Here is a 27,071-nt window from a genome sequence, read left to right on the forward strand (position 1 = left end):
AAATGTAAATTTATTAACTTGTTAGAATAGAAACTTAACCATACTGTTACCTTGGCAAAGAAATTTCAGTACATGTCTGAAAGGGGTGAGCATTTCAACTTTGCAATGGCCTGTTTAAATGTTTGTTTAGAAAACTCTTGTTTATGTATCATTTATAAAAGTATGCTTCTTAAAATTTGCATCTCTCTTTTTAAAGTAAGGGATATCTATTTTTTCACTGAACTTTGTGTTCAGGAGGTTAATTATTACCAATGAAATGGTAATTTTCAGGTCTCTTTCTCTAACATATATTTCTACTCAAGGATGGATTTCTGTACACAATGGCTTTAGAGGAAAATTTCAGATCAGTTTGTTAAAAGTATTCTCAGGGATCTTTTATTCCTAGCTTTTGTTGCTTAGTTTTTCCATGAATGAAATAACTGTAAGTAGTCTAGGATCTCAAACTGGATTCTTGTCTATTGGTGTTATAATGGTCTGTTGCCATTATAGCCATGTTGAGGTAGGATTTGACATCAGTGGGTGGAGGAGCACTGAATCTGAAGCAGGGGATTCCTTCCTACTGAAAGAATAATACTTTATGAACATATTAATTGCACATCAAAACATATTGAAATGTGATGTTTAGATAAACATACATTTGTTATTAGAGTAGTTTATCACTGATCATAAAGATCATTTTCCAAACATGAGCATGAACAAAAATTCTTTCTTCTAGCTCTTTTGAAATATATAATAGATTATCATTAAGTATAAATTAAGTATTCTGCAATAGAATACCAGATCTTTTTTCTTCTATCTGTTAGAAACACAGTACCTACTGATACTTCTCTCCTCTGTACACTCTATACATTGTTAACCATGATATCTTTTTTCTTGATATATAGTCAGATTTTACTTTTCACAATGAGTAAAATCATGTAGTATCTGTCATTTGCCTTGGTCCTTCCAAGTAACACAATCCTCATAATATTTACCAATGTTGCCAAAATACCAAGCACTTTATCCTTTTATTTTTACTTTTAGAAATCATCTTTGTTTTATTGGTTTCTTAATAATTTTTGTTTCCATCTTTTAGTAGTTGTACAGAGGAGTTGCTATTCAACAAAGCAGTGAATTAATGCAATGGATCTGGATCTCTGGCTCTCCTGTCATCCTTCTCCACATCCAGTCCATTTCATAAAACACCCATTATGTTTTATGCCTGCATTTTACTGATTCCTCTCTTTATTATCTATCCTCGCCCCCACTGATCCCACCTCCATTCTTTCAGTACATATTTCCTGGTGTCTATTTTATTGGACTGTGAATTAGCCTTTGCAAGGAATTACAGTTTTGACTTCTTTTGGGATCTATCATATTTCAATTGACACACTTACATACATTTGGATGTCATCCTGAAGAGTATATTTACAAATGTATAATTTAATAAATATAAATATAAATAAATGTAAACTAGCTTGCCTTATTTCACTTAACCTCATTCTCCCAGATCCCTCCATGTTTTTTGTAAATGATGCAATATCATGTTGTTCCAATAACTAAGTAGAATTCCATCACATTGAACATGATTGTGCTGATGGCTTTTTTGAATCCTGGTCTGTAATCTTTTGAAACGTTCAACAGTAGAATTGCTTGATCACAACGTAGTTTTATGTTTAGTTTTTTGAGAAAACTCCATACTAATTTCCAAGGTAATTGAATGACTTTACATTTCCAGCAATATTGTATTAGAATTACCCTTTGGCCTCTTCTTGCCAGTGTCTGTTATTGTTTGTATTCTCACTGGATTGAGACTCAATCTGTGATGTTTTGCTTTGCATTTCCATGATGGCCAGAGATGATGAAGATTTTTTCTACATTTGTTGGCCATCTTTAATTCTAAATGTATTTCTCCCACATTTTCTTTTCTCATGAGTTGATGGACATTAAGATTTTTCTCTAACTCTCATCTGTTGTGCTGTGATAAAGATGATAGCGAGAGTGCAGATGTCCTTTAACATACTGATTGCATTCCATGAGGACACACACATCATGAAGGACTGCTAGATCATCTCACAGCACTGTTTTTCAATTTTTGAGGAATTGTCCTATACGTATTTCTGTAATATCTATATTGTGATGGAAATAGTATTGACTACTTGATAACAGAGGAAATTATTTAAATCAGGGGATTGGAAGAGAAGGTTATCTGTAATCATAGTGTGGTTGGCCCTTGAGTTGAGAACCAAGAACTGTGGATAATACTAATGTGCAAACTTCTTAGAATACAGCGAAGTTTGCTATAGTTGAGGTCTCACTACAACTGACAAAGCAAAAATCATTTACATGAATTTAACATAGTTTTTTCTTTAGAGATAACTTAATGACATGAGATCCTACATTAATTTTGAAGTTCCATCAACTTCAGTAAAAAGTTATTTTTAAGCAGGCCCCATCAAAAGGTCACCCAGACCCGCCCCCCCCCAAGGAATTCACTCTGAACTAGTTCAAAACTAGCAGAGATGGCATCTTCAAAGAAAATAGTAAATTCCAGACAATTCCCTGGGTAAAAGCCACCCCCAGTGATTAAAGGCTCCAGGATAACCATTGTGATATCCTGACCAGTTGCCCTGCAGCTGCCCTACAGTTCTGCACATATTCCCTAAGCACAAACCGCACTTATCCCCTAGGCATGAGCCAATCAATTCATAATACATCAACCTTTGAGCTAACCAGTCACTTCCAGCTATTTGTCCATGGTTTGTTATGATTTGCTCAAACTTGTAACTAAAGTTCCCAAAATTCTATAAAAACCCTGTACAACAGGAAGTTGGGACTCTCAACTCAGACCCACTGTGTCAGTTTCAGTTGTGAGTCCAGGCTCGAGTTTGCAATAAAGACTCTCATGCTCTTACATAAGATTCGGCTCCTTGGTGGTCTTTGGGGACACTGAAATCTGGGCACCACACAAACATACAAACTGGAAGTCCAGACAGTTCTCAGAAGTTAAGAAAATTAAGAATTAGAAGGTGACTACTGACGCAGGCATGGTGGCCCATGCCAGTGAATCCCAGTACTATTCAGGCTAAGGCAAGAAAACCATAGGTTTGATGCACTTGGACTACAGTTCAGGCTAAAAGACAACCAGGTTTAAGTATAACTCTGTATCAAAAAAAAAAAAAGAAAGAAAAGAAAAAGAAATGACTCACTAAAACTTGCTTTTGCCCTCTCCTAGCATCAATAACATTTTCCACTGTACTAATACATGCAATGTCAAACTTCTGAACAATTAAAATTTGATTGTGTTTTATGGTAGTTGTGTATGTGTACACACATGTACACGTGTTTCTCCTAAATAATTTTTACATGTTTAAATGAATTTCCTCAATATATAGTAACTAGTTGACCAATTTCCCTAATTGGATAAACACAATGTTTTCATTTTTGATAATGTCCCTGAAATAAGCTATTTTCTCCCATATTCAAACAGTGTCTGTAGTTCTGTACAATTAAACATTGTTTCCAGACAGCATGCATTTCTACTTTCTGCCTCTCCCTAAGAACTGAAGTCAATGCCATTCTGCAAATATGATTACCTGACAAAGTTACTGAATATAATCTTCGCATATAGGAAAATGCATTCAAATCATCAATACTTTGCCTATTATAGCTGCTCTCTTTTCTTTTCTAAATGTTCAACTGTTTGCTATGAAGACTGAGTTCATACATTAAATCTTTACTAGCTGAGCTAGTGTGTACTATTTAAGAATCTGCTGTCATAACCTAATATGTGAATAGAGAAATTTTGGCTCTGTAGAATTTATCTCTTTTGTAATAAGTACCCAAAATAAAATTTAAAACTTTAACTTTAAATTAAAATATACAATGTAAATATTTAAGGTGATAAAATCATACTGAAATTTTATTAAATGTTCACTAAAGTTCTTTAGTGTACCAAATTAATAAGATGGTAAATTGTGCAATTTTGTGTTGTTGTACTTTATATCATGCTTGCATTTAAATTAATTCATCATAAATTATTTAGAAAATAAATTTATATTCTTATTCTTAGTTCCTATTTGCCTTTACTTAAACTTTCTTCATCATACAGTATTTATTATCATCTACATGTACAAAACTGATTATGAAAGAGCATTAGTGTTCATTATCATTTTGTTGATTAAGTCAGCACTTCTTCTTAAAAGCATTTGAGTTGCATTCAGTAAAATCTTCTTATCTATGAGTATATGGTTCTGTAGAATTTGACCTAGAAGGAAAAAACATGACTGTCCAAGATTCAGAGAATGTTGGACTGCACAGGTATGATATTTTTTTTCTATAATGACACCCAAATTCAGATAATACCATTCGTGTGAAATACTAACACAATGTTTGTAATTAGGAAGTACTGCTGAGGGTGTACAGTGCTACTCTATTTACTAATCAATAATTGGCAACAAAAAATCAACTCTAAGATACTACTTATAGGCCTGATTTTAGATACAGTATTACAAATAAGTACTTTACAGGGCCTAATCATATAACTCAATTAGAACCCCATAAATCTTGAAGGTATAGTTTAATCTTCAGTTGTAGAAGTCACTTCATAATTATACTTTTTCTCTGGTGTATATTGACTATTTTAAATCTGGGTGTTCTAGGCTTCATCTGAGACTGACAAATTAGAAGTAAGGACATTAACATTGCTTAGGATTTTCAAAACTCTGTTTTATTTATCTATATTTTCTTTTACCAGGAAAATAAATATAAGCACTTTCTTCTATAATAAAGGACTGTGCTCCCATCTCCATCATATGTACACATACAATACATTTGATGCTTTCCAATAGAAACATTATCTTAAACACGTATGAAACAAAATATCATGTTTTAAACTCAGTCTCTAGATTTATCTTTTCCTATGCAGTGTTAGAGAATACTGTCCAAATTTGTGTCCTGTTTCTCAGGAGAAAGAACATTTTCACAGAGTATTAATGATGGAATTTTATATTTATAATTGTGTTCTATTTTACAGTTTTTCTTGCCACATTCAATGCCCCAGTCACCCTCTGTGGAATCTGGGATGACTTAAGCCTCAGTATCCAGTCTAATCTGTTACTGTTTGCCTGGAAATCAGCAGTATCTCAACAAGTTATTTTATTCTTTATTTTTTAATAAGTTTATTCCTTCCTCATTTCTCTGATTCACTTCCACTGGGACATATGCTTGTGTTCCACTTCTTACCTACCGAACTTAGATAAGAAGGTTTATGCTAAGAATTAGGTGAAGACTTTCAGGAATCTGAGATTTCTAAAATTTCTAATAATCAACAACCCTCCTAGCAATACTTTCTGCAAGCTCAATAAGGCCCCATTAACATGGATTTTCCTAGTCTTTTATTTTGCTCCCTCTCTGAACACCAAGGGGTAATTCCCATAATACAAGGAAAAAATATGGAAAGTGTTCTGAAGTAACCTTATTTTGCTATGACTTAATATGCCCTGTTCAACGAGTAGGTATTGCCAATATGACGGTAATATGCTGGACCATCACAAATAGTTAAACAGGCCTATGTTTATGAGACAGGAGCTCATACTCTTTGGTCCTAATACCGTTAGCTATATAAGAACACAGAGAATTAGTAGTTTACAAGACAGTAATCAGGGCACCATTTGAGAAATTCAGATCTCCAGTTCCTTTTAAATTTGTAGGTGATATTTGGTTATAATGCCACAAATGAACTAGGATACTCATATATCTTCTGTTATCTTTCATATAGGCAGTATATTATCAGTTCTTTGAAAGCATGCTAAGGAGTCATAAGTAAATGCAATCGGGCTCTTCCCCTTTCTGAGAAACAAAGCAAAACCCCTCATTTCTATCTCTTAAAATACTGCTTATTTTACAGGACAATGCTTACATTATGATTATGCCATAATCCATTTCTAGAATACCATCTTTCCATCTTCTAAGATGCTAAATCAGATTACAGTAATTACAATACCACTTGTACAGAAACATAATAATCAGCTCACACAACTTGCATATTATTGTAATGAGACTAATGCATTTGGCAGGAAGGAGTATGTTCATGTTCAAAAACTATAAAATTTATTTTTCAGTGAGCTATGCCTCTGTTTAAAGCAATTATTCCATTCCATTTTATTCTATGATCAGAAAACTAGCATTCATTTTTTTAAACCAATTTGGTCAATTCAATGATTTGTTCTCAGATCTCTTCATTTCTTATAGACAATTTTCAAGCAGAACTTTTGGGATCTACAGCATCCAAAAATGGTATTTACTTAGTCCTTAGAATTCATATTTAGAGCATTTCATGTATTTTTATTTTTAAATTGTATTTTATTGTTGGGATAATGTATAGAGGGGATACAGGTACACTCATCAGGTAGTGGGTACATTATTTCTTCAACATTTTACCCCTTCTCATGTTTTTGTCCCCCTGTCATTCTCCCCCATCTACTCTAAATCATCTTGTTTTTCCCCTTCCCTTCCCTATTTCAAATAAACAAATTCATGTATATACAATATGCCAGGTAACAACGTCAGATACAGTAAATACATGAGATTAACTACAAGGGCAAAAAAAGAGAAAAGAAATGAATTCACATAGCACATTAAGAAAAACAAGCACAAGATTAACCTCTTGTTAGTGGATATAGACAAAGAAGGAAAGAAACTGACAGGAAGGAAAACATTGATCTTCGAATTTCTTCTAGAAATTCTATGTGCCACTAATGATACAATCACTGAATGATTCCGAAATTAGCTTGATGCACCTTTCCACACAGGTAATGTGTGAACTTCCTGGTTACGCACCTCCTGCCATTTCCTGATATGTATCAAGACATTAACTCACAGGTTAGACTCAATTCTTACCATTTTTTTTCTTGAAGTTTAAAAGCAGCCTTTAGGTCAAATGTAGCTAATCGGTTCACCTTTCAAGAAAGGTCTTCTCTTATTCACTAGGTAACACATGGGCGACCTTATTATATAATAAAATGTCATCCTGTCACATAAGCTTGCAAACTTTTCAAAGTAAGCTCATTAGCAAATAATGATGCCAAAAAAGGAACGTCTTAAAATGTCAATAAGTACATTTTACAAGCTTCTAGTAATTTGGGAAACATAAGCAGAGAAGTAATTACTGGAGAAGTGTCTTTCTCTGTAGATAAATTTAGCAAAGAAAAAAGTTTGTGAAATTCCAAAAGCTTACATATTAAACACATAAAGCAAATCAATGTTTTTTCTTTTTTCATAGTATGAAAGATTTTTAATGAGATTCTAAGTCTTCACCTATTTACAGAAACGCTTAGATTCAGACCTTAATTGTGTCTCCAAATTACCTTAAAAATGCCTCATCCTTTGGATAAAGAGTATAAATTCGGACTTTGCTCTATAAATGAATTTCTGTTGGATAGTCTGGCAGTTATGGAAATGCATTCCTCTAGCTGTTTTGATGGGTTTTGAAGGCTTGCTCATCTTGGATTTTTCAGGAGGAAACTTTTTCCATATATTAATTATATGTTTGCAGATCATGATGAGTCATTTGATGATTATGAAGGCTTCACATTCTTCAGATTTATTAGATTAAAAAAAGGAGAGTGAACTTTTTCAAGCACATGATGATTTGTCTTCTATTGCTCCACTGTACTCCCTGTAACACTCAACAATATTTTTAGATTTTGCTTATGAAGTACAAGTTTTATTATTAACATTTCATAATATAATTAAATTAGGGCATGATGTCGCCTTTAAAAATATTTTAACACATGCATCTTCTTAGCCTATTGTCAGTAAATTGAAAACACTATTTTCCTAACCAAGATACATATATTTAAATTGCTGTTTATTGGTGACAAAAATTGGGGGATACTAAGATTTTAATGGTCAGCAAGTAAGATAAAAACCATTTCAAGGATAAAAGATCTAAAGACATTCATGAAGAGACATTAAAGTCACCAAATAACTGAATACTTTTCATAGGGTGTTTATGCAGGCTGAGTATTTGGGCTCTGTTCTGTCAGCCTTGCAATGTACTAGGTGATTCTGCACTTGGTAGATTCCTACTTTGGAAGTACTTTTCATCTTTGGTTTTCACAGTATTTCAGCAATGTAACCTATTTTTTGCAAGGTAAGTTTTAGAACCCATGTACTCATGTATATATACTCTACCCCCCACAAAATCATATTTTATTAACATAAATTTCATTCTGTAACATTTATGTACACAATGACAAAATATTAAATCAACCAATGGAAGCATAATAATGCAGGAGAAATATGCTATTTATTTGAGTTTTTGTCATATAAAACCCCAAATTTTTAATAGTTTTCATATCCCTGAGTCTCTCCTCCATTGGTTCTTTGTCTAATGTAGGATTTATTTTGAAAAATCTTGTAAGTGCTCCTCCGAAATGTTTTCCAGCTCTGAAAATTTGAATTGTACTTTGGGGTTAGACTGATTTTAATTAAGATTGCTTAATTTTAAAATGATTCTGAAAATGAACAACATTTATGGGGTTTGATTAATTATAGCCAATACTTTTACCAATTCTTCACCTTTGAAGGATTTATTAAGCAGTGAGTGCAAAGACTTGATATTGCCCATACCTTTTATTTTACAATATTAGCTCCAAGACTAACTGTTCTACTGTGAATTAGTTAACTTTTTATTAACCTTGTGAAATAAATGAACAGTTATTTGTTCATTTCATTAAACTGGGTGATAATTCTTTAGATGTGAATATTAAGTAGGTTCTACTGTATCTAATTATAAAAGTTGTAAATGTATTTAATTGATAAAATGCACATTTTTCTATTCTGTACAGCTTTGTCTTTTTAAAATATAAAATACTTAAATGTATTACTTTGATAGGAAATATGTGTGCCTTCTAGGACTGTGAAATGGTCTCATGTGCTTTAAGAAATTTGTTATAGTTTTCCCTATCCTAACTCAGTAACAAAGGATTTCTCTTGCTGTAGAACTGTTGTTTGAGAAAGTGAGTTCTACTATGTACTGAGTCTAGAGGTTAAGAATATTGTTCTCTTTTATTCATAGAAAATGATAAATTGTTCAATAAATGATCATTAGCAAGTAAAAAAAATGCCTCATCCTGATCTTACTTAGTGTATGCACAATTACAGAGAAACAGACAGAGAGAGAGAGAGATAAACAGGGAGAGATACAGAGAGAAAGTTTAAACTAAAATGGTGAATAGAAAAAAAAAAACAGTTGTTGAAGTATCCTTGAAAATCATTTCAGTGAGGATAAGCAAGTGATATATTTGCCTACAATATAATCCAGCTCAGTACATTTCCACAAAAGCCACAAGAATCAAAGAATGACTCTAGTTAGTGAATAAACAGAAAATGCAGTTTTAAAAACATTATTGTCAATATAATGATAAGAACAATACTAGAATAATGTAGTGTAATGAGTATTAGAAATCCTTTCAAAGTGTATTATATTTAGCTGAGAATGTGAATGAATTGAGGGCCAGTGATCAAAGCTACTGGAGGAAGGACCTATGGACAAAGAATTCTAGAGCAGGAAAAGGAAGCATAGGCTATGTTAATGTGTGTAGAGAAACAAAAATAGTCATTTTGTTAAGATACTTATTTTAATAAATCAGTAACTGTACATACACTAAAATAGCACAAAAATAACCATGATTTCTAGGTGTTTCATAGCCTTAAATGTACTAATTAGATTTTTGATGAGTAGGGAAAATTATTTCTCACGTGTCAAAGCAGGATAATTAGGAAAAGAGTAGACACATGATAACTATGTCAAATAGTGCACTAATTTTTAGTCCATCAATATTACAAATCTTACATTAAATCTTATTTGAATGGCATCAGATATTTGGATTTATATTAGTAGTCATCTCTGAAATAATTTCATTTTTCCCCGATTTTACCAAGGCAGCATTGTAAATACATTTTCTGCATATATCAAAATGGGCTGGGATGAGAAAAAAGTGCTATATAATAATGATTGTTGTGAAACTAACTGATACAGCAACTTTAAGTAGAATTCAATGGCTGTTTCTTGGTGTATATTATGTAAAGCAATGTTCCACATTAGATATGATGTTACTTAATATTTATCAGATTAATTGACTATTTCTTCTCCATCTTCTCATACCTGCTAGAAGCTTCTCACCCTCTATGGCTGAAGATTCTATGCATGTATTCTCCTTATGAAAGAAAAAATTTAGAAGTACAAAATTATATGGTAATTTTAACTAAATGAAGTGAACAATTGAAATAGTATCTGTGAAATCTATTATGCTAAGCCTCCTATTAAAATATACATTACAACAACTTTAATCCTCCACAACTTTTTAAGGGAGAAAGGTGTAAACAGAGATATCGTCCATGCAACTAATTCATTAATCCTGATGTTTACACAATTGTTCTATAAGAAATAGCAGTTATCTAAGTTTGTGGTGGATGAATAAATTAAGCTAGGGATTGGAAATTCAAAACTTTGTCAAACCTATGAAAAATTAACCTAAGCTATTTGCAAAGATTTCTGAGGTTTAATAAGATACAGATCAATGCCTATTATGATAAAATGAAAATAATACTGATTAATCTCTGCCTTTTGTCACAACAGAGCATGTAGGAAACCTAAGAATGAAATGCACCTTCTATCTGGTGAATATAAATGTAACCCCTCTATTAATCACAATAAAAATAAATGAAAAAGAAAAAATATAGAGATTATTTGGTGGCTTTCATATTAAGTAACATGTTTATAAGTGCCATCGTAAAAATGAATCAATCTTTAAAAAATTTATTGAATTTTCTTAATGTGTTTTGAGAACCAGAGTAGTATAATTACAATTAGCCTACATATGATCTTAACTTGGCTGTTTCTCAAAAACACCACATCTCCATCAGAAAGGATGGCATTGCCCTATTCATAAGGAAATAGGAAGAAATGGAAAAAATATATATATATATATATTGAGTGAAGCAAGGTAGGCCCAAAGACATGCCAGTTGCATAGTTTCCCACTTTTGTAATAGCTAGAATATGTCTGTGATATTCTTATCTGTGGGGCACGTCACATTAGGAAAATGGGCTCACTTCCTGGTCTTAAGATCCAACCTGCCTGTCACCTCATTGGGAGGTTTGGCTGTGGTTTGGGATGTAAAATAAGGCTACCTTAAACCCTGGGACTGGCCCCTCTGCCCTCTTGGACAGCACCTACCTTCCCCTGCCCTGCCCACCTCTATGCTGATAGACTCCTGCATCCTATTTTAGCCCTTTGTACTTTCCCAATAAATGAGTTCTGCTGCGATGGATCTCCCTGGTGTGTCTGTCTGTCCTCTGGTAAGGGAGGGCTGGGTTTGGGCAGCCAGTCGGCCCTAACTTTCTAGGTCTCCTCTTAGTCTGGGCTTGTTCTCCTTTACCTCTTGCGGGTCGGGAGGCAAGAAGCGCTAAAAACCCCAACACTTATCAGGAGCTTACAATAGTCCAATCACTAAGCACATAAGACCATATATAATGATCTGCATCAAAATGAACTCAAATAATTGGAAACAAGAGGTTCTTTTTATGTCCTGTAGGCAGTTATTTCTATTTTTTTCTTTCTGTTTTAGTTTTCTTTACCCTTTGTCTGTATAAAAGCTGTGTGACCCACGAAAGGGAAAGGGAATAATAGAAACAGCAGAACAAAGGGTGAACTAGTGCAACAATAATACTCACCAGACCTATGTTGGAAATGAACTTTATAACTTGAGGGTAAGGCTGGTAAGCAGTGGTAAGCAAGAGAAAATGAGGAAGGGGACAATATTTTTTTTAATATCCTTATTACCTTACTTTTACAACTGTAACATCCCTGTTCATCATCTTTACAGTAAAAAAAATGGAAATTTATTCTCTCACAGTTCTAAAACCCACAAATCTAACCAAGATACCAGTTTAGTTGGTTTCTGGTGCACCTTTTTAAAATTTTTGCTCTTTCCTTGCTGATATAAAGTATATGCATATATCAGAACTCTGGATTCTTAATACACTACAAGAATATATATTCCTAAGCTTTAATATTTCATGGCTTTTAATTTTCACTCCCTCTACTGAGACCTATGTCACATTTGGGAGAAAGGTCATACTTGAAAGTCTATTGAAGGTAACATTAAAATTTTTATCCTCTTGATAAATAGAAGGCATCCGATTTAGGTATCCTACCTATTGAATGTGCATCAATTTCTTATCTTCAGCTACTTAAGGAAATATTTTAAAACATTGCTGAGATTTTTAATGGGTAGAGGACAGACTAGCTGAAAAATTCAGCACAAAGAACTTTACCAAATATTCATGATGAAACCCTAAACAATATTTATGCAAAGAATTTCAAATTGGCCATGACATGATTGCTTAAACATTAAAATGATAAAATTACATTATTTTCCTAAAATGAAATCTTCTTGAATTTAGACAAATGCAAACAACCTATCATAAAACTATTATTGACCAAATATGAAAGAATATCTTATAAGGAGGAAGAATCTATTTCATTCTCAATATACTAAGTAATATGTACACTGACAATATAGTGACAGACTGAAAGACAGATAATCAATAGTTCAAGATCTATAGGCAAATGGTAACAGGAATAATACAAAAGCAAGCTGTGAGCTGGTGGATCTTTGCCTATAATCCTAACTATTCAGGCAGTTGAGATCTGAAGATGGTGGTTTGAAGCCACCTAGGGTAGGAAAGTCCATGAGACTCTTATCTCCAAAAACCTACTCAGAAAAATCCAGATAGCTCTTGGCTCAAGTGGTAATGTGCTAGCCATGAGCAAAAGGAGTTAAGAGACAGTAAGCAGGCCTTGAGTTCAAGCCACAAGACCAGTTAAGAAATTCAAAAGCAAGTAATGATGATATAATTAACAAACACTGGCAAAAAAGAAATTATGTTAGTAGCATGCAGAACTACTGATGTGGCACTGTTTATTTAATAGACAATATTATAAGCATTTGAAGATCCCCAATTCACTCAAATTTTACAGCAACATTTTCGAGCAGATAGACATCGCATCTAGATAGTAGGTGCACAGTGAATTATGAATTATAAGTCCCTCCAGTGAGGAGCTAAGATGACAATAACATCAGGTAGATTTCAATTACTCTGTAAGACTATAATAATTGCCTCTTTCCTCCTATAATATATGTTGTAACCATTTGTATAAATCTGAGATCTTTAGGTTCAAAACCAACAAGAGAGTATGAAGTAAATCACTTGATTCTATTTTGGAGAAACAGAAAACCTTCTAAAGGAAGTTTCATGGTTATCTATCTCTATTAATTTGCATAAACACAAGTATAAAACCTTTATATTTCTCTAAAAAAAAGTCCACAACTAAAAAGTGTAGCAACTTCAAAACTTCAGGTAGAAGATGTTCAGATTTTATATTGGAAACACCAAAAGGAAATATCTTTGTAGAGAATTCTGCAGTAATCTGAGGAGGAAAGCTAAAGTAACATCTGGTTTGAATTATAAAGGCCTAATAGGCTTACAAATCCCCTTAGCTGGAAAAATAGACCTGTTTTTGGATAAAGCTATTATGAGCATTGATTTTAGACATGCTTCACAGATAAATTGATTCTTTTCCCTTCAGGTCATTTTCTAGTGCCACTTAATCCCCTAAAGCTTCTAATTTCTGGGGTGAATAAAAGTTACAACAAGAGTAGAGAGCTTTGAGAAAATTTCTCAGTATGCACTGTCTTTCCAGGATTCAGCATCCAATGTATCTAATTTTTAATATTATGTATATATCCATATATTTTTATTATAAAGTTGTTGTACACAGGGATTATAGTTATGTAAGTAAGGTAATAGCCACATTTCTTTTTGAATAGTTTCAATACTTCCCTGGCCCTTTTCCAGTTTTTACCTTCTGTCCCTGCCCACAGATTGTATAGTTCATTTTCAACATGATATCTAATAAGTATCTCTTGCATTAGTTCCCTCTTTGTCTTTCCATTTCTGTGCCACTCTCTAACTTTCCCAAAGACAGAACAAAAAAGCAAACAAGACAAAGATAATGAGAACACTAACAGTAACAAAGGAAAAAAAAACTTTCAATTGCTTGGAGTTCATTTTAATAAATATTGTGTTCCTCTCTTCAAACTATTTTCCTTTGGTAACACTGTGTAAATGTCTAGAGTCCTGCATAATTTACCTGTCCAAGTTTGGATTTAAATTTGCCTTTTACCATCCTGTGTGCTTACTTGTAAACTTAAATGCACATTCTAGTTATCACAAATAAGGGAAAACAATGAAGTTTAGCTTTATTTGGGTCTGGTTTATTTCACTTTCTTAATTACTAGTAAATTAACATAGGATTAGGTAAAAAGGTAAAAAATTAACATAGGATTAGGCAAAAAGGTAAAAAAGCAAGCATAAAGGGGATCCAAACAGGAAAAAGGAAGTGAAAATTTCCCCTTTGAAGATGACAAGATACTGTATTTAAAGAACCCTATAGACTCCACTCCCAAGCTCCTTGAGCTGATTCAAAACTTTGGGAAGGTAGCAGGGTATAAAATTAAACCTCGAAAATCTACTGCCTTCCTCTATGCTGACAATGAGAGGAACGAGACAACAATCAGGAAAGCAACTCCTTTTGCAATAGCCTCAAAGAAAATGAAGAATCTAGGAATTAACTAAGAATGTAAAGGACCTTTTTGATGAAAACTTTAAAACCCTGAAAAGTGAAATTAAAGCAGAACTGAGGAAATGGAAAAACCTCCCATGCTTCTGGATTGGAAGAATTATCATCATGAAAACAGCTATCTTGCCAAGGGCTAGCTAAAAATTCAATGCAATACCCATTAATGTCCCAATGTCATTCTTTAAAGAAATAGGAGAGGCAATCCAAAATTTCATATGGAATAATAAAAGACCCCGTATAGCAAAAACACTTCTTAGCAGAAAGAACAGCACAGGAGGAATTTTAATTCCAAACTTTAGACTCTATTACAGAGCTATAGTAACCAAAACAGCTTGGTATTTGCACAAGAACAGGCCTGAAGACCAATGGAATAGAACTGAAGACCCATATATTAAACCACAGACCTATGGCCACCTAATTTTTACAAGGGAGCCAAAAAAATAGGATGGAAGAAAGATAGCCTCTTCAACAAGTTGTGCTGGCAGAACTGGATAAGCACCTGCAGAAAACTAAAGTTGGATCCTTCTTTGTCACCCTGGACTAGAATTAACTCCAAATGGATCAAAAAACTGGCGCTAAAAGCCGACACTCTGAAAACTTTACAAGAAGGAATAGGAGATACACTGGATCTCCTTGGCACAGGTCGAAACTTTCTTAATAAGGACCAAGAATCACAACAAATCAGAGAAAGGTTGGATAAGTGGGACTGTATTAAACTGCAGAGCTTTTGTATGGCAAAGGACATAGCTAGTAAACTAATTAGGAAGCCTACAGAGTGGAAGAAGATCTTCACCAACCATACAGCAGACAAAGGCCTCATATATAAAATATATCAACAGCTCAAAAAATTGAATCACTCCAAAACTAATCTCCAAAGTAACAACCATCCCATTAAAAAATGGGCCAAAGACTTAGAGACTTCTCTAAAGAAGAAATAAGAATTTCCAAAAGACATATGATGAAATGCTCGACATCTCTGGCCATAAAAGAAATGCAAATTAAAACAACTCTGAGATTCCTCTTCTCTCCAGTTAGAATGGCCAGGATCAATAAACCTAATAACAACAGATGCTGGAGGGGATGTGGCCAAGAGGGATCACTACTACACTGTTGGTGGGAGTGCAAACTCATTTAACCACTATTGTAAGCGTATGGCAGTTCCTCATATGACTAAACATAGAGCTCCCTTATGACCCAGCAATTCCACTACTTGGCATTTTCCCAATCATCCAGAAGCAAGGACAAACTAAATCCACTAGCACAATGATGTTCATTGTGGCACTATTTACCATAGCAAAGATATGGAACCAACCCAGATGCCCCTCAGTTGATGAGTGCATCAACAAGATGTGGTATTTATACACAATGGAATTCTATGCTGCTGTCAGAAAGAATGACATCGCCCCATTTGTTAGGAAATTGAAAGACTTAGAAATAATCATATTAAGTGAAGTAGGCCAGACTCAAAGGAACATAGGCTCAATGGTTTCCCTTATTTGTCATAATCAGTAGAAACCTTGGGCTCTCCTAGCAGAGATTTACAACAGAACAAAACCTAGATACATAAGGCCATGTATATTGATGGTAAATGAAAGGACCTCCAGGATAAGAAACAAATGCCATATAATGAATGTTGTTCTTAATGTACTATGTTATCTCTCATCTCTTTTGCTGTCCTTGGTTATCTCATATTGTTACATTATTCCACCTGGTTATCTGATATATTGTATATATTTGTATTTGGTTATTTGAAGTCGGTTAGGGAAGGGAGGAAAACAAGATGATAGGCGGGGGTGGGAGGAGGGAAATGGGGACCAAGACATGAGAAAGGGTATTAATATATGTGAAGTAATGCACCTTCTATCTAGTGAATATAATGTAATCCTTCTATTAATTACAATAAAAATACAGGAAAAGAAAAATAAAATTCTCAAAGCACACTCCTTATTTTTAAATCATTATATTTTAAGTTAATAAGCTATTATTGTAATATAAATATATAGCAATATACCTTAGGACTATACATTCTTTACTCATATTTGGTATATGCATGTGCTGTGTGTGTTTGTGTGTACTGGGGCTGGAAATCAGAGTCTGGATTACGTTCTTCAGAATTTTAGATCAAGGATGATACTCCACTATTTGGTGGGTTTTCGTTGGTTAAATTAAGATTAGAGTCTTGTGGGCTTTTCTCCCCAACCTGGCTTTGAACTCTGATCCTCATATCTCAGCCTCCTGAGAAGCTAGAATTATAGGCATGAGCCACCAACACCTCACTTATTTTTTATAAATTGCATATTTACAGATATAAAGTGATTGATAAGTGGCACTGAAACAGGAAAATATTAAACAAATTAGAAATAATATAGGAAATTAGTATCTTTTGTAAGTTGTTAAATCATTTTAGAGGACTATTTTCTATAAAAAAATCTTGGTTATAACATTTTAAATTAATAACTGTGAGCATTTTTATCACATATCTCTGAAGTCATCTGTTGATTTAATCCATCATTTGGGTAAGCACCAAAGTAATTTTAAAACAAAGTATTAGACCTACATAGACTGCAAGAAATTTATGAAAAGGGTGGAATGGAAAGGCTAATTCCCATGTGGTAAAACATGAAATATAGGACAGTAGAGAAGAGTTGTTAACTCTACACATTGAAAAGCTCTTTAGGCAACACAGATGACACTTCATTTATACCTCAGCTACATGACAAAATATGTATTAATAAAATTACCTAAAACTCACAAGAAAATTAAACATAATACCTTAAATTACCTTTCTACACTTGAGTACTCTTTTTCTGTTTTATTTTCTTTCTGTTTTCTTTTCTATTTTCTCTCTCTTCTCCGTCTCTTTTTCTCTCTATGCCTTTCTCCTCACTCTCTCTCTTCTCCCTCCCTCTGTCTATTTTTCTAGCAACAACACAAGCACATGCACACATTTACATAGTAGGAAACATAGGAGATCACAGTAGTGCTTTAAAAGAACTCCTCAATAAATTGTTTTCTATGTGTTCTTTATTACTCATTTATTGAAATCTAATTTCAGTGAAAACTTAACATCTGTAACAGTCAATATAAAATTTAATGTATGAAAATATTTCATTCTAATACTTTTGAAAGATTCAGTTGCTTTAAAATATTTAAAAATTTACCATAAGGGAATGTTTGATATTTGTAGAATTTGAAATAAGATAATTGGAATAATAAAGGCCTTTGATAAATATTATAAAACTATATTAATGAAAAAATCATAAATGAGCAAATAAAATATTAAATAGACATCAAAATAAAGATCTATTTGACATTTTATCTGACTGTTTTACACAATGAGCACATTATAAATGCAAAATATGTAAAAATTGATCTGAACCTAAGAAAGTAACATATCCAATGTTTTTCAATAGCATGACTTATTATATTACTTAAAAACTGAGTTAATATTCTATTATGTATTATTATACCACATAGTACATTACATACTAAACACAATATAATTCTATTATACAAAACTTTAACATATTAAATTTTTATCTGGTAAGAGACTTCCTTCCAGATTGACACTGAATATTTTAGTATTCTTCTATCATTATTTAACTTTCAGCAGGTTGTTTTGCTGAGGATAATTGGATTGTTCTTCCCACAGAAATAGCTTCTTCATTTTCACATAGACTGCTGCTTTTATTAAGATAACCTGAGAATACCCAGTGATAAAATGTCTTATTATAGTGCTTTACCAAAGAAGTGTTTGAAGAAGAAAAATAATTTTTCAACTTAAGTTGTCTCATATGAATAATTGAAGAGCTAGAAAGAGGTGATGAAAACAAAGCAACTTCAATTCTTTGCCTTGAGTACAATGTATGGACTATATTGGTAAATTACTATCTTAGAAGCTTCCTATAAGATTTGGGTGATGTATAGAGGGTTTAAGTTACATATATCATTGCTTCTTGAATATTGACACCCCTTCCCATGTTTTTCTTCTACTTCCCTCCCAACACTCTCCCATCATCTTGTTTTTCCCCTTCTTTACCCTATTTCAAATAAACAAATAAATATAGACAATACATTAGGTATCAAAATCAGATAGAGTAACAACATGGGATAAAACATAAGGGGAAAAAAGAGAAAAGAAATAACTTCACAAAGAACCTTAAGAACAAAAATCACAAAGATAAGCCTCTTGTTTCTGTATCCTGGAGTTCATTTCACTTAGCCTTATCCTATATGGCCATATGTACATAGCTTTTGAGCTATTGTGATCCTCTACTAGGAGAATCCTACAGTAGGTCAGAATGAGCTGTCAGGAAAATAGAGCCCTCAGCAAATGTAGCAATTGCTTGCACGTAAGTTGAATGGCTACTGTGACCCGTCAAAGGACCTCACTGGTTCCTCAGAATAGTAAATTCAGGATCAGTTACCAATCTAAGGTATGTAAGTCAAAAGGACTGGGTGCCATAGAAACAACCTGTGAAGGTATTTTTTTCTTGTTGCTGTTTTCATGAGACTTAAAAAAATTATCTTTAAGTGAAGTAAGCAAGACTCAAAGGAACATAGGCCCAAGAGACTCCCTCATTTGTCACAATCAGTAGAAACCTTGGGCTCTCTTAGCAGAGATTTACAATAGAACAAAATCTAGAGACATAAGGCCAAATAGTGTGATACTAAATGTAAGGACCTCCAGGATAAGGAAACAAAAGCCATATAATGAGTGTTTGTTGTCCTTAATGTACTATGTTATCTCTCATCTCTTTTGCTGTCTCTTGGTTATCTCATATTGTTACAATATTTCACCTTGTTATCTGATATATTTTATATATGCTTAACTGGCTATTTGAAATTGGATAGGGAAGGGGGGGAATCAAGATGAGCGGGAGAGAGGAGGAGGGAAGGAAATATGGACCATGTCATGAGAAAGGATATCAATGTTTGTGAAGTAATGCACCTTCTATCTGGTGAATATAATGTAACCCTTCTATGAATTACAATTAAAAATCTAAAAAAATTATCTTTAAGTAGGTGTACAAAGTAGTTTCTATTTAAGAAAAAGCCCATTTATGAATACACTGTCTTGATTCACCGTGACCACTAATGGGGGTAGGAAGCCTCGCGATGCTGGTTCCCTGGAAGGACAGATCAACAATCAATGAAAAAATATTGGTAGTGTCTACAGCAGACATGACTACACCTTTTCTATTGGAGCATCCTAACCTCAGCAATGCCCAATCATGACTTCATGGGCTTCTCAACTTGATAACAACTATGAGCTTCACTGCTCTGACTGTCCTTCCAGTCACCTGCATTTCACCCACACTTTGTTACCAACGTATCCTATTGATTTGCCCATCTCTTCGCATGTTAATAATAAAAATAAGTAACCCAAAATAAAAGAACTTACTCTTTTTGTCAACTGTCTTTCAACATTCTTTATAGACAATCATCCATATAATCATCACACCGACTTATGATATACCTGTTGCCCTAATTTCACAAATGGTGGAATTTTGCCCATCATTTATGCAAAAATGGAAGGGTTTCCCAAACACAGATCCTCTGAGTCACAACTCTTGAGCAATATACTTATTTCTTTCTTTGTTTCTGTTCTTATGCTTTGTTTTTTTTATTTTATCTGGCGACGATGATTTCAACACCATCTTTCCCACAAGTTAGTCTTGCCTTAAAGTATTACATTATTTTCCTAATTTATTTCCTCCTACATATTCTTCATGATTTGATGGGTTTCTCACACACCATGTGGAATGAGAAATAAATTGGTATAGCATGGATCATTTATCAGCCTAAAATTCTCCTGGGATTTACATCTCAATCTAATTAACTTCTCAAATGTTTGTACTTCCCTAGTAAATCCAAATTTTTCTGGTAATCAATTAATTCTCAGAGATTACATGATTCTATCGCCGAGACTTTGTCTCATTTCTTGACTCCATTTACTTTCTTTACGTGTGTGTGTGTGTGTGTGTGTGTGTGTGTGATCAAGAATAGGTTTTACTATATTGTCCAATCTGCATGTGAACAATCTTTCTGTCAGCCTCCTGAAGATCTAGGGCTACCCACCTGTCTATCTTACATCTTATTTTTAATTGGATAGATCACATAGATCTAACAACCTGATTTAGGTGCTGGCCTCTTTACCTTATACAACCTTCCCTGCTTTGCGTACATGTTTATTCCCCTACTTCAGTCATTTTTATGATTAAATGTCACCTTGTAAAAGGCCTTTCATGAACCTCTCTATAAAATGTCACTCTAGCCATCTATTTTTGTTCTTCACTGCTTAATTCTGTCAAGCGTATTTATCACCCTTAAGGTAAGAGTCATAACTCACTGAGTCTGATCTCCCCAAGGAAAACACTCTTCATTTTTCCTCTCATACAAATGGTTCCTGTATGTGTCACTTTTTAGTGTTTTATTATCATTTCATTTACAAAGTAAATGTTAAATAACCTTACCTAGTAAATTATTTAAAATATTCTTTTTTATTTAATTCACTCATTAAACCAATCCAATATGGAGTAAAAGTAATTCACCCCATTCTCCTCAGCTAACACAAACAAGATAGGCTCTGAGCCCAACTTTGTGCATGTGTGTTTGTGTGTGTGTGTCGGGGGGGTTGTATTGTGTGGGTGCATTTCAGTCCTGGGTCTTGAACTCAGGGCCCACATGCAATTTTTGCTCAAAGCTAATACTCTACTGCTTGAGCCACAGCTTCATTTTACATTGTAGTTAATTGGAGGTAAGAGTCTCATGGACTTTACTGTCTGGGCTGACTTTGAAGCCCGATCCTGATAACTCTATCTCCTGAGTAGCTAGAATTGTAGGCATGAGGCACTGGCATCCAGGTTCTACATAAAATTTTTCTAAATATCCCAAACTCTAAATAATATATCCTCAGCCCCTGGCCTGATCTATTTCATTCCATTAGAAAATGTGAATAACACAGTCAAAATGTTTCATCATGTAATCATTAATCCAAGCTAAAATTATCCTGTGATAATGTTCCCTCCATTACAATACTTAAAATTTCAGTCTCAAAATTCTTCATTTTCGTTGTTTCATATATTATTTTCTTGAGTATGCCTTCCTCATTTAATGAATGTTTTTCCTCTGAGTCCAAGGAAAATTATATCATTAAATCTATTTTATTGTCTTACTGAACTTAATGCTTAATTATGATTCAGTAGTTTTAATTGTTTCAGTCAAGAAGGTATCAATTCACTGCAGTTTTCTGATGTAATTTTTTCTGTCAACTTTTTCTCAAATCCTTCTTGCTTTTCAAGTTTCTTCTAAGGAGCTCTTCTGAACTCCCTACCTCAGGCTACAGGAAGCTAATTAAAAGCATAGGCAAATATGACAAATTATTCTCTGGGTCTTATTAGATATTAACCTTGTAAATTCCCCGATGCTCTAAGAGTCTCCACCTATATAATGTCATTATAGTCTTTGTCTCCAATACGGCCTACTTTATTAATAAAGTAACTTTAAAATGTGAATATATGACTTTTCATGAGTAAGCTATTTGATGCTTTTTGCACTTGAAAAATAACACTGAACTGAAATTCTCTATTAGTAATAACAAATATTACATCCTTTTGTAACATTTTCATGCTACTGTTATCTCAGCACTCATAGTGTTGAAATAATTAACATTAAAATGCTCTTAAAGTATGTAAGTGTATTTCTTCAATATAGAGATATATAATTAATATCGATTGCATTAAATTGAAAACTAGAGTAAGTTCTGTGTTTTCTGTATAAATGATATTTATAAAATCTCTATTCATTTACAGCTTTAAAAGTTTACATTTCTTTATGTGTGCTTACAAACATGTTGTGTTTGTTACTATACTACTTACTTGTTTTTATTTACATTTGAACAGGAAGTTTTCTCAATTTCAAATATCCTTCTGTATTGGGCTAATTATTAGGTTGATAAACCTAAAGCATGTAGAAATTTGGAAGCAAAAGCAGAAAGGCAAAAAGAAGAAATGAACTATTCAACTCTAGTGTATCCAAGAATAAACTAGTGGTATTATGGTTGATATCTTTCAGAATCTTTCCAGACTTTTTCAAATTTCAGTAAACTCTTTACTGATCTGTATTTCTAAGCAAAAAGAAACAACTTTCCTACTGATGAGCTTAGGCACTTAAAATTATGCTTTTAAAGGTAGAAGTAACTAATTTCATTTTTTGCACTCTAAGTACCTACTTTTCCATAAATAAGTATCAAATGATTTTAGTTTTTAAATGGATATGGTGACAAAGTGAAACAATGTCGGCCCAAGATTCCACTGCTTGAAATTAAACTTGAAATATCATACGATGCCCATCAAAATCCCAGCAGCATTCTTTAACAATATAGAAGAAACAATCCAGAAATTCATATGGAATAACTGAAGAATCCCTAGCCAAAACAATCTTTAGCAGGAAGTACAGTGCTGAAGGAATATCAATGCCAAATTTCAAACTCTATTACAAAGCTGGAGTAAAAAAAATAGCTTGGTACTGACATAAGAACAGGCCTGAGGACCAGTGGAATAGATTAGAAGATGAAGAAATAAACCAACAGTCCTGCAGCCATCTAATATTTAATGGGGAAGCAAAAAAGACAGTATGTAAGAAAGAAAGCCTTTTCAACAGATGATGCTGGCCAAACTGACTGTACATGGGTACAAAACTGAAGTCAGATGTTATATATCACCTTGCACCAGATTCAATCCAAAATAAATAAATAAAACTCCATGTAATAGCAGATATCCTGAAAATGCCACAGGAAGGAATAGGGAAAACACTAGGGCACCTTGTAACAGGTCAAAAATTCCTAAAGATCCAGAGTCATAACAAATCAAAGAAATACTAGGGAATTGGGATTGCATCAAACTGTAGAGTTTCTGTGTGGAAAAGGACATAGCTATCAAGAGAAATATTAATCCCGCAAAATGAGAGATCTTTACCAGCTATGCCTCAGACAAGGCCTCATCTAAAACATACTTCAGGTTAAAAAAGTAAAACCTCCCCCACAAAAAAAATCATCAAAGAAATAACCACTCAATTAATAATCGGAATAAAGATTTTAAGAGATTTCTCCAAAGAAGAAATAAGAATGCCCAATACATACATTAAGAGATGTTCAACATCTCTGTCCATAACAGAAATGCAAGTCAAGACAACATTTGAGGTTTTATCTCACTCCAGTTAGAATGGTCATTATCGAAGAAATTAACAGTAATACATGCTGGGTAGAATGTGGCCAGAAGAAAATGATACTACACTGTTGATGGGAGTGTAAAATTGTTCAACCACTCTGAAAAGCCATATGGAGTTTCCTTAAAAGAGGAAACAGCTTCCTTATGACCCAGAAAGCCATAAATGCACCTGGGCATTTATGCAAAAGATCACAGACTAGGTCACAATAAAGCCACCAGCACATCTGTGTTCGTTGTAACATAGTTTACTCTAAGATATGTAATCAAACTAGATGGTAATCAGTGGAACAAATGGATCAAGAAGAGATGGTTAATATACATAATGGAATTATATACTTTCATCAGAATGTCATTACCCCATTTATAACGAAATATAAACACTTGAAAAAATATAGCAACAATGTAAGACAAACTCAAAGAAACATAAGATGCATGCTTTTCCTTAGATTGTTCCTATAAATCTACAAGTAAACTGAATAGATAGTAAAAGATTTAAATATGTGATAAAGCATTGAGAACTGCCAGACTTTTGCCATGTATCCATCATTTTCATTGCCTTTACCAGTGCATGAAACTCGACATTCTCTACATTTGTACCAACATATTATTTTTCCAGGTTATATCTCTTTAATATTTGGCAGCATAGCTATCTAGAGTTTCCTCTGTTTTTCCATATAAAATTCTGTGATGTTTCCTTGGGTTTATAAATAGTCTAGTGTCAAAAAAGTATATAAGTATGAAACATAGGATTATTTTAATTATTATTTCAGGTAATAATGGATATTCTATTTTGATTCTATCAAAATACAATTAACAATTTTATTTAATAAATGTTAGCTGATACTTAAATAGTTTTCAGCCTATCTCTCTGTCTCTATTTCTCTCTCGATATATATATGTGTGTGTGTGTGAATATATCTTTACATATATATTTAAATACATATATGCATATCCTTTTTAGAATTTTTTTCTTTGTATGATTCAGAGGACTTGAGCTTTTGTTGATGATTGGAGATGAGAGTTTCACAGCCTTTTCTACAAAGGCTGTCTTTGAATCACACTCCTAAGATCTCAGCCTCCTGATTAGCTAGGATTATAGGTGTGAACCACCAGTACTCAGCATCAGTATATAATTTTGAAACCATCGTCTGTCTTGCATTTATGCTTTCTAACCTGTGCATGATTTTATATCAAATCCTTGGTGATTTGGAAAGTACTGATTCACTGAACTAAGAAGGTCTTCCAAAATTAACAGATTTTTAACAGCCTTCTCACAACTCACAAATTATTTTAACTTGGAAGATATAAAAAACATGATTGAAAATATGAATTTTGAAATTTTATGATTTTTACTCAAATTTATGATTTATGATTCATTGACACATCCCTTCTGTTGTCTTCCTATAAGCAAGAGATAACTTGGTTTTTCTTTTAGGAAGTAAAGTTGAATACTGAAATTTGTACTGCCACTCATCCTTTCAAGTATAAACTGTGTTCTTTTCTAAAAAAAATAGTTAACTTGAGTTTGTCCTGTAAGCAATAACAGAAGCAATTTTGTTCTTTGAGGCAGTGCAGTTTGTTATGCAGTTGAAAAAAATGCTCCAAAATATGTTTTATTGTTCACTCAATATGTTAAAACATACCTGTCCAAGGAAGGGATAAGACTTTGTTGTTCCTCTTCCTAATTCAAAATAGGGCATGCTACTGCTGCCTTTTCTCCTCCAGCTTCTCTTTCTTTTCTTTTTCTTCATTTATTTTCAACAAGTGTGTTGAACAAAAGAAAACAATGACTGGGGTTTTAGTGGTAGCATTGTGACTCAAGCTAAGGCACTCTTCTTTGGTTCCATTTATCCATATATTAATGCAGTGAAAAAGCCATAAAACAAAATCTTTAGAAAACACTGAAAAAATTTTAACATACAGAGTACCTGAATGGACATTTGGAGGCATTATAGGGTCAGTTTGAAAACGGATAGCCTACAGACAAGTTAACTAAGAACTAAGCTTTAGCTCTTCTCAGCTAGTCTTATTGAAGTTCCCTACTGGGTTTTAAGTTCTTCTAACAACAATGTTCAGATAGTGATATAGAAAAATAACAGTTCACTCATAAGCATAATTTAGATCTATATATGCACACGTACGTGTGTATATAGTATATGTAAAATGCATGCAGAATCTATACATATGTATATATCTTATAAATTCTTTAGATATATGTGTATATATGAATATATTTCTATAGAGAGACAAAGACACAGGCACAGATACACACATACACATATATAGTGAGAGTTTTCTGGTGATAATAGAAGTACATACACATACATATACACATGACTGCAGATAGATACATCAATAGATATGAAAAAGGATATCATGTTACACATTCAAAACTCTTATAAAAAAGGGGGAAGAAGAAAAAGACTAAGAAACAGTGAAATGTGATATTAAAATACATTATAAGTGCAGAGGTAAATATCAAAATAAAGCATTCTGATTCATTCATTTATTCTAATAAGAAATAAAATAAATACAACCTAAACTAATACAATTTAAATCTTGTAAAATTGACATAATTGAGAATTCTTGAATTGACAACAGAAACTAACAATGATTTAGAAATCTGGAGTAGACTACATGGAGTAATGGTTATTACAGTTAGAGTGGTAGGTTGAAGTATAATTGACAAGTCCACTGTCACCACTGGAATCCAGTGATATCAAAGTTAGTACAATTGATATTCTGCTTCAAGGAGCTTCACAGTTAATGATTAGTTTGGATACTTTACTTGCAGTCTAGAACAATTTTCTTCAGTGGACTTTTCTACTACAAATATAATCATATATAATTATGTGTTTCCTCAATGAATAGAAAACCTAATCTTGATTCAAAACTGAAAATAGAATCTTGAAAAACGTATAATATGGTAGGGTATATACTTATTTTTATTTTATAAGGCATATTTTATAATGGCTAAGAAAACCTATAATACAAATGATTAAAATTCTAGTAATCAAGGCCAAATATAACTATCATTAAATAACTTTAAAGTATCATTATTGCTTCTGAGCTTCCTCTTTAGTTAAACTTATTCTTTTGCTTTTGCTTATACTTTAAGGACATTTCATTAGTTTTCTAGTTAATCTAAA

This window comes from Megascapheus bottae, chromosome 4 (assembly GCF_031878675.1).
Source record: "Megascapheus bottae isolate mThoBot1 chromosome 4, mThoBot2.hap1, whole genome shotgun sequence".
Lineage (NCBI taxonomy): Eukaryota > Metazoa > Chordata > Mammalia > Rodentia > Geomyidae > Megascapheus > Megascapheus bottae.